We start from the raw sequence: 9,979 nt of genomic DNA, 5'->3' as shown, positions 1-9,979 counted from the left end.
AAGATAGATTGGATAGACTGGAAAGATTAGTTGAAGGTTTGGCCCGCGAGTTGAGGCAAACAAGATAGCAGTATGCTAGTGCTACGTCGACTCAGGCTGAGCAGACCAACGGCCAAAATGTAGTTCCGCCTCCACCTCCTCCAGTGCCGCAAGTTCCCCCGCAGCCAGCCTTATATGGGGATGGCACGATAGCTTTAATCAGGGAGTTCAAGAAAATGAAACCACCGAGATTCTCTGGGGGTATAGAGCCAATGAAGGCTGAGGCGTGGGTTTTGGAAATGGAAAAGTTGTTCGAGATCTTTCCTAGCACCGGCGCTCAGAAGGTGACGTTGGCAGCGTTCACGTTAGATGATGACGCTCGCAGATGGTGGATGATGGTTCGAGAAAGCAATCCAGATCTGACCTGGACCCGATTCTTAGAGTTGTTCTACAACAAACACTTTTCCCTAAGTGTTCGAAACCGCAAGGCTACCGAATTCCAGACTTTGACGCAAGGCAACCGAACAGTGGCGGAATACGACCGCGCTTTTACTGAATTGGCGAGGTTTGCACCTCACATAGCCAACGATGAATACATGAAGGCCAGGAAGTTTGAGAGTGGGCTTCGTGGACTGATTCAAGACCGGGTTAACTTACACAATATGCCGACTTATGCCGAAGTGTTGGACAAAGCCATTCTGGCCGAAGCTAACCTGAATCGATACCAAAACTCAGGGGAGAACCAACGAAAAAGACAGAATTATGACAATCGCCTAGCACAGCTGGGCACCAAGAAGAAGACGAACATGGGCAGTGCTGGTAACCTAAGGCAGGAAGGTAATGCTAAACTGACGTGTTCGGATTGTGGGAAGCAACATTTCGGGGTCTGTCGCCGGACGTCTGGAGCTTGCTATGAATGTGGCGAAATGGGTCATTATGTGAAAGATTGCCCTAAAGCAAAGGCTGATAACAACAAGAAAGGTGAGAATATCTCGGGTTCCGTCCAGAAGGGTAATGTTGGAAAAGGACAAATGAGACAGGGCAGAGTATTTGCGCTAGTACCAGGGGACACTCAGAATGCTGAGACAGTGGTGTCAGGTATACTCCTAATTTGCTCCCAAGATGCCTATGTGTTGATTGATTCGGGTTCTACGCATTCGTTTGTGTCTGCTAAGTTTGCCGAGAAAATTAATAGAGAACTAGAGCCCCTTGATTATGTATTATCTGTGTCTACTCCATCTGGGAGATCTATGATTGTTGTATCCGTTTATAGAGCATGTGTTGTTGTGATTGAGAATGTTGAATTGTTAGTAGATTTAATGCCTCTAGACATAACTCATTTTGATGTTATACTGGGAATGGATTGGTTAGTCGCAAATCATGCATCTATTAATTGTGTTTCGAAAAGTGTCACACTGAGACCCCCAAACCTAGCTGAGGTTATTTTCCAGGGTAAAGGGATAGTGCTCCCACCTTACTTGATTTCGTCCATTAAGGCCTATAAGTTAATTCAGAAAGGGTGTCGAGGCTACTTGTGTAGTATACTGGGTGATCAGAATGGAAATGTTAATTTAGCCGACATCCCAGTTGTGAATGAATTTCCCGACGTCTTCCCGAATGAATTGCCTGGCCACTTAGCTGATAGAGAGATAGAGTTTACTGTTGATATCATGCCGGGAACCCAGCCGATCTCCAAAACACCCTACAGGATGGCCCCAGCTGAACTTAGGGAATTGAAACTGCAATTACAAGAATTGTTGGATAAGGGATTTATTAGGCCGAGCACTTCGCCATGGGGAGCACCTGTTTTATTTGTTAAGAAAAAGGATGGCACACTCCGTCTTTGTATTGATTACAGAGAACTTAATAAGGTCACCATTAAGAACAAGTACCCATTACCTAGGATTGATAATTTGCTCGACCAGTTACAAGGAGCGCGAGTCTTTTCTAAGATTGACCTTAGGTCTGGTTACCACCAGCTTAAAGTTAAAGCCGAAGATGTTGAGAAGACTGCTTTTCGAACAAGGTATGGCCACTACGAGTTTTTAGTAATGCCTTTTGGAGTGACCAATGCCCCTGCTGCATTTATGGATTTAATGAACAGAGTGTTCAAGCCATATTTAGATGAGTTTGTAGTTGTCTTCATTGATGATATATTGATCTATTCCAAGAGTAAAGCTGAACATGAAAATCATTTGAGACTTGCCTTACAGATTTTGAGAGACCGGAAATTGTATGCTAAGTTTAACAAGTGTGAGTTTTGGCTTCCTACTATCTCATTCTTGGGTCATGTGATTAATGAAGAGGGTATCTCGGTTGATCCTAGCAAAATTGAAGCCGTAGTAAATTGGCCGAGGCCGACTAATGTGTCTGAGATTCGTAGTTTTCTGGGTTTGGCAGGTTATTACAGGAAGTTTGTGAAGGATTTCTCAAGAATTGCAATTCCATTGACGCAATTGACTAAGAAGGGAACACTATGTGAATGGACTAAAGATCGGGAGTCAACTTTCCAGGAACTGAAGACGAGGTTAGTTACAGCACCACCCATCAGATAATGAAGAGTTTCATATCTATAGTGATGCATCGCATAAGGGTTTGGGTTGTGGATTGATGCAAAAGGGTAAAGTCATAGCATATGCATCTCATCAGTTGAAACCACATGAAAGGAACTATCCCACCCATGATTTGGAGCTAGCAGCCGTCGTATTTGCTTTAAAGATTTGGCGTCACTACTTGTATGGAGCTTCTTGTCAGGTTTTTACGGATCACAAGAGTTTAAAGTACCTGTTCACTTAGAAAGAATTGAATTTGAGACAGAGAAGGTGGCTTGAGTTGTTAAAAGACTATGATATGCAAATTCAATATCACCCAGGTAAAGCTAACAGCGTGGCCGACGCTTTGAGCAGGAAGTCAGATGGAAATCTGGCGTGTTTGACCATGATAACAGTGGAGCCGACTATTGTTGATGAGGTAAAGACAAGACAGATGGAGGATAAATTCTTCAAGAAAGTAGCCGAGGAGATTGTCACAAAGCCGAGATCAGGGTATACCATCGAAAACCAAGTGCTCAAGTTTGAAGGAAGGTTATGTGTGGCCGACATCCCAGAGTTGAAAAGGAAGATTTTTCAAGAAGCCCACAACTCCAAATTTGTCGTTCATCCAGGAAGCACCAAGATGTATCAAGATGTGAAGCGGACCTTCTGGTGGCCAAATATGAAAAGAGAAATAGCTGAGTTCGTATTTCAGTGTCTGAGTTGTCAGCAAGTGAAAGCAGAACACCAGAGACCAGCAGGGCTTCTACAACCCTTATCAGTTCTTGAGTGGAAATGGGAACACATCTCCATGGATTTTGTGGTGGGTTTGCCGAGGACGCAAAGAGGTATGGATTCAATTTGGGTTGTGGTTGACAGGTTAACTAAGTCAGCACACTTCTTGCCAGTTAAAACTACGTTCAATGCCGCCCGACTTGCCGAACTGTATATGAATGAGATTATTAGACTTCACGGTGCGCCGGTGTCCATTGTATCAGACCGAGATTCAAAATTCGTTTCTAGATTTTAGCAGAGCCTGCAAGGAGCCTTGGGGACTGAGTTGAAGTTTAGCACAGCTTTTCACCCCCAGACTGATGGGCAAACGGAAAGAACCATTCAGATACTTGAGGATATGCTCAGAATGTGTGTATTGGATTTCAAGGGAAGTTGGGAATCACATCTGCCATTAGTAGAATTCGCATACAACAACAGTTATCAAGCCAGCATTAGAATGGCACCGTAAGAAGCTTTGTATGGAAGGGACTGCAGGTCGCCGATATGTTGGACCGAGGTGGGAGATACAACTTTGATTGGCCCCGAGTTAGTTCAAGGAACAACTGAAAAGATTAAACTCATTCAGCAGAGGATTAGAACTGCGCAGAGTCGATAGAAGAGTTATGCCGACCAGAGGAGAAGGGAGCTAGAATTCGAGGTTGGGGATCATGTATTTTTTAGGATCTCACCGATGACAGGAGTTTCAAGATTCGGAAGGAAAGGTAAATTAGCACCCCGATATATTGGACCGTTTGAAATTCTTGAGAAAATTAACCCCGTTGCCTACAAACTTGCTTTGCCGCCAGGTTTAAGCCAAGTCCACAACGTGTTTCATGTTTCGATGTTGAGGAAGTATATCCGAGATCTACTACATATAATCGATCATTCTGGGGTTTCGGTTAATGAGGATTTGGGCTACGAGGAGAAACCAATGAGGATCATTGACAGGCAAGTGAGGCAGTTGAGAAGCAAATCGATACCAATGGTAAAAGTCGAATGGAAGGAGCATTATGGCACAGAAGCCACGTGGGAAAAGGAAGAGGATGTGAGAATCCGTTATCCGGAGTTGTTTATAGAGCAAGGTAATTTAAGTTTGGGGACCAAACTTCTTTAAGGGGGGTAGACTGTAGCAACCCTCACCTTACTCTTGTCATACCTGCATACATTCATGCATGATCTCGTCTTGTTATGTTGTTTTGCAAGTTTTGCCTTGCCTTGTTTTGTTTAAGTATTGCTTGCATGATTTTGTTCCTTGCTTGGTGTGTAGCCGAGGTCATCTTGAGCTTAGTTCACCTCTGAACCTTTGTATTTAGAACTGTTTTGGAACCGCTTGGTCGATCCCCATCTTCACCCCGGGCATGGTTGCCGAGATGTTTTGCACTTAGTAATCCTTGTCCTTGGGCAGGTATGGCCTAGACCGAGGTGTAGCACACCCCAGCCAAGGTGTGGCACAGCTTAGTCAAGTGTCGTCCTCCCTAGCCGATGTCTTTGTTACCCTGTTGTCGAAGCTCTAACTTTAGCCGATGTCATTACTTGCTGATGTGTCTTGCCTTAGCTTGCTGTATACGCTTTGTCATAGAGTTGTCTTATCAATCAGTCACCCTTTGAGTTGAACCAACCCGGAAGCGCCACGTGTCCGAGCTGAAGGTTAAGTCAGCCGGCAGGCCTGTGAACATATCATTCTTTTGTATCATTTTGTTGCAAGTTTTGTTCTTGAAGAGAGAGAAGCTCTAGAAGAGGGAGAAGGAGTTTTAGAGTGAGAGAGTAGATTTTTAAGTTGACCTTTGGAGTTGGGCCGTTAGATTCGAGCTTTGGGGTAAGAATCTTAATCTACTCTGGTTGTTGTTATTGATCATCTAGCTGCATTGCATGATCGAATTTGTTTTGCATGTCATGCATCGATTAGAAGTTGGTTTCGGAAGAGAAAGATAGTATTCATGTGTTCTTGAAGAAAAGTCTTGTTTTGATCCGAAAGTTTGAAACAAGAACCATGTTTTGTGTTTGTTCTTGCATGACCTTCTTGTATGGGTACCCAGGTCCATGTTTTGAACTCATGGCATGAAATCACAAATTTTCGTAACAAGTTATGATCTTGCATTCATCTTCCTCATGATCATGTTCATCATGTTCTTTACGTTCTTCAAAGGGAAACCCAGGTTTTCCTGACTTTGCTTTTGAATGAGGCCAACGGGACCACACCTCGGCAAGGAGGTGTAGGACCTCGGCAAAGACCTGGTTGGTACCTAGTGTGTTTTCATGAGACGGAAGCAGTGTTTAAACTCCCAACATGTTTTGCTTTGTTATTGACTTGGATTTGGTGAGAATGTCGGGATCATCCGCATGCATATAAAGCTTGTTTTGAGAATGTGATTGCCATGTGATTGTAGGTCCTTGATCTTTGCTTTGAGCCTACACCGAGGAGATCTAGGTGAGTGGTATTTTTAATAAAGCTATGTTATACTGTTTTGATAAATCTTGCTTTGCTTTGTTTGACGAAAGTATTTGTTAAGCATGAATGAATAGCTCTGTTTTGATGTATCAAGTATAAGCTTTGTTTTGATGTCATCCTTGAAAAGTCCCTTGTGCGGGGGGACTCTAAACTTTCGCAGCACTAAGTATAAAAGGATACGGTCCTTTCTTGGAAAGACTATTGTGTTAAAGCGGGCTACGGGCCTAAGTAACACAAGACTATCGTGTTAAAAAGAGCTACGGGCTTAAGTAACACAAGTCCCTTGTGCTGGAGGACTATAAACTTTCGCAGTGCCTTCGACTAATCGATTACGGATCGTGCAGTCTTTGTTTTTCCACTGACGGTTTACTGCGTGGATTTGTTTGTTCGGAAAGCTTGATTTGTGTTTTGCCGATGCCAGTAAGCATCCCTTGAGACTTGTAAGAATTGATAGATGAATACGGTTCATCTCTTGCTTTAATAAAGTTTGATGTGTTTTGCTCTGAAAGGATCTCGGCTAATATTCGTATGGTCTTGGCATGTTTTGTTTGGAAAGGACTTCGGCTATATTCATGCAAAACCTTTATTACTAGTACCATTCACTGAGTATCCAAGCTCACCCTCTCTATATATATGTAGGTGGTGAGCAGGACGGCGGCGACGCCTAGAGGTGTTTTGCAAAGCTTGTTTTGAATTCTTGTCATGTCGGCTTGACTTGTTCTATGTCGAAAAATTTGTATTTACGTCGGCAAATCTTGAAGATTATGCTTCTTTGGCTTGTAATCATTGTATTTGCACATGCCGGCTCTAGAAGCCTTTTGATCAAGATTCTGATATGTATTTCGTTTATTATCAACCGAATGAGAAACTATGTCATGTATGTCATTACATTTTATCTATGCACAACTCTTATGGACCACTTGTATTTTGATTTATCGCTTCTGCATCTGTGAGCCCCCTATACTATACTCTGATTGTGTTAAACTTTTGAAAGATAATCTCGGATTGCTGGTCATCACGACACCAAACTATTAGGGATGGTTTGGAGTCGTGACATAAGATCAGATTTCTAACTCTTTAGCCTCATTGGCTTAGGATATTGATCTGCAAATTTATGATATGACACATCTATATCATTTGCTTGGATAAGATCAGATTTCTAACTCTTTAGCCTCATTGGCTTAGGAAATTGATGGATAAGATCAGATTTCTAACTCTTTAGCCTCATTGGCTCAGGAAATTGATCTGTAAATTTATAATATGACACATATTCATTGTCTGCAAGAAAATCTAACGAAGAATATAAGAAAATATCTGCACGAAGTATCCCTTTTTTTTATTATTATTTTTTTATTTTAAGTAGACTTTTCCATTCGCACGTTACAGAATCTTTCAAGTTGTTAGAGACTTTTCCAAGTCTTCGTCTTGTAGTTCTCGTACCAGTGAAAAGAGATATATATGTACAAGGGGTGTAAGCCTACCGATTTTGTGCTTAAAATATAAATTTTAATTTTAAATTTAATATTTTTTTTGTTCTTTAAGTAATGAAAGTGTTTTTTTGATAAATTAAGTAAATAATAATTTCAGGTTAAAGTCTTGTCCCTTCTTTTAATTATATTTTTTATTTTTTTCCTTTTAGATGGAAAGGTCACTTGACAAAAGAAGATAAAGAAATTTATAGACAGGACCAAGTGTGGTGTTCACTTCTAATAATAGTATAGATAGTTTTAATAATAATACAGATATATAAGATCTATCTATTTCTTTTGTATGCAATAAATGATTCTATAGTCTTGTTTGAGAAGTTGACTATTTTAATAGGTTGTTTTAGTTTTTAGCTATTTTCATAGGTTAAAATTTTTGTGTTTGGGAAGATTATTGAATTTTTTTTTGTAATTGGATGTGATGTTTGTAAGAGAAAATATAAAATGATTATGGATTTAATGTGACATTTTGTTTTATTAACTATTTTAACCTATTTTATTTTTTTTTATAAATTTTAACCCAAAAGGTCAAATTTTTAGCCTTTCCCAAACAAGGCCTATCTATATCTATACTATATATTAAGCAAAAAGGGGTTTTTAACCTTAAGCCTTGTGGGAGCTCCAATCTCCCAATCTAAATTTCCTAATTTTTTGATTTAAAAAAAAAAAAAACCTTAGCATTTATTAACTTCTCCCAACCCCAAGTCTTACCCTCGTAATAACACTTTAATGCATTAAGAACAAGCATAAAAAAAAAATCTTTGAAATCCAACACATGAATTCCTTGAAAAGTCCCAACACATATGATTATTAACCCTCATACTTTAATGCATTAAGAATAAGCATAAAAAAAATTTCTTGAAAAGTCCAACACATATGATTATTATCAAAATATTAAACTTTAATATAATATAATATAAAAAAAAGACATTTAATTCCTTGAAAAGTCTAACACATATGATTATTATCAAAATATTAAACTTTAATATAATATAAAAAAAGAAAAAAAGAAGACATTTAAAAAAAGACATTTAAAAATCGCAATTCACATATATAGATAATTGTAAACAAAATCCGTGCATAGCACGGGTGATATGCTAGTGTTATATAAGGAAATGAGAGTTTTTAACCCACAAGCTTTGTGGGAGCTCCAATATTCCAATCCTAATTTTTTAATTTTTTGATTTAAAAAAATAAATAACCTCAACATTTATTAATTTCTCTCAACCCACAAATCTTTTTGACTTCGGTCATAATTATTGCAGCACCCTTTTCAACTTCTCCCATACACTATGGTTAGTGATGACATTATTAAATTATTTTTATAAAAAATCTAAAAAAAATAATTTGTATATTAAAAAAATCCAAAACAAATATAAATATCTATATTTATATATTATATAAGAAAAAAAGGATTTCTAATGAGAAGCCTCCTAAGGGCTCCAAATTTTCACTCTAAAATTATTGAACTTTCAATTTATAAAATAGATTAAAAATACCTATTGGCTGATTTATTTATTTAATTATTTTAGAAATAATAATGGGAAGATAACAAAAATATTTCATAATCTCTCCATGATAATCTCTTTAACCAATTTTTTTTTTAAAAAAAAATTAAAACTTGCAATTCTTTTCTCTCCTCCAAAAAATCATATAATATTTTTAATGAAAGTTGCAGGTGTCTGTTTATATCTTATATATTATATTATAACATAACAAAAAAAAATTAAGTCAGATATACAAACAAATAAAATTAATAAATTAGATTTTTATTCATTCAGTTAAAATATTTTTTTTTGCCTCTCAATATCCAATTTTAAATTTTAAAAATCTATAAAATCAATCTAAACAAATCTAATTTGAAAATATCTCCCACTATCATACTTTAAATCAATAAAACTCACATATTTATTACATATTTAACTCGCATCGTAACTTACCTAAATAATAATAATTAAAAACAAATCGAAACCACAGATAAATTAAATAAAAACCCACAACTCCATCTAAAATCAATTGAAAAAAAAAATCAAAACCACACAAAAACAAAAAAGGTAAGAATTTAGATATGGATCTAAAAAAGATATAACAATATCTAAATTTTGATGTATATCTATCCAAATTTTAAATTACTTAATAGGACAAATTAATTAGTTTTTTAAAATTATTGATTTTCCAATTTATAAAATAGATTTTAAAAAAGACTATTGACTGATTTATTTATTTATTTATTTTAGAAATAATAATTATCCTTTAATTTATGAATTTTAAATTAAAAAATATCTCTCCATCCTAATCTCTCTCACCGACTTCCCCAAAAAATATTAAAATTTGTCTGCCTTATCTCTTCTCCAAAAAATCAAATAATATTTTTCACGAAAATTGTGAATATCTATCTATATCTTATATATTATATTATAACATAACAAACAAACAAAAAAAATCAGATATACGCACAAATAAAATTAATGAATTTGATTTTTATTTATTCAGTTAAAATTTTTTTTTGCATCTCAATATCCAATTTTAAATTATAAATTTTTTTAAAGTTTATCTAAACAAATCTAATTTGAAAATGTCTCCTACCATCATACTTTAAATCAATAAAACCCACATGTGTATAACATATCTAACTCACATCATAACTTACCTAAATAATAATAATTAAAAACAAATAGAAACTATAGTTAAATTAAATTGGGGAAAAAAAAAATAGAAACCCACTACTTCATCTTAAATAAATTGAAAACAAACAAACAAAC

Source organism: Camellia sinensis, chromosome 14 (assembly GCF_055761805.1).
Source record: "Camellia sinensis isolate YWXY chromosome 14, ASM5576180v1, whole genome shotgun sequence".
Taxonomy (NCBI): Eukaryota; Viridiplantae; Streptophyta; class Magnoliopsida; order Ericales; family Theaceae; genus Camellia; species Camellia sinensis.
Note: the sequence above shows the minus strand (reverse complement) of the source record.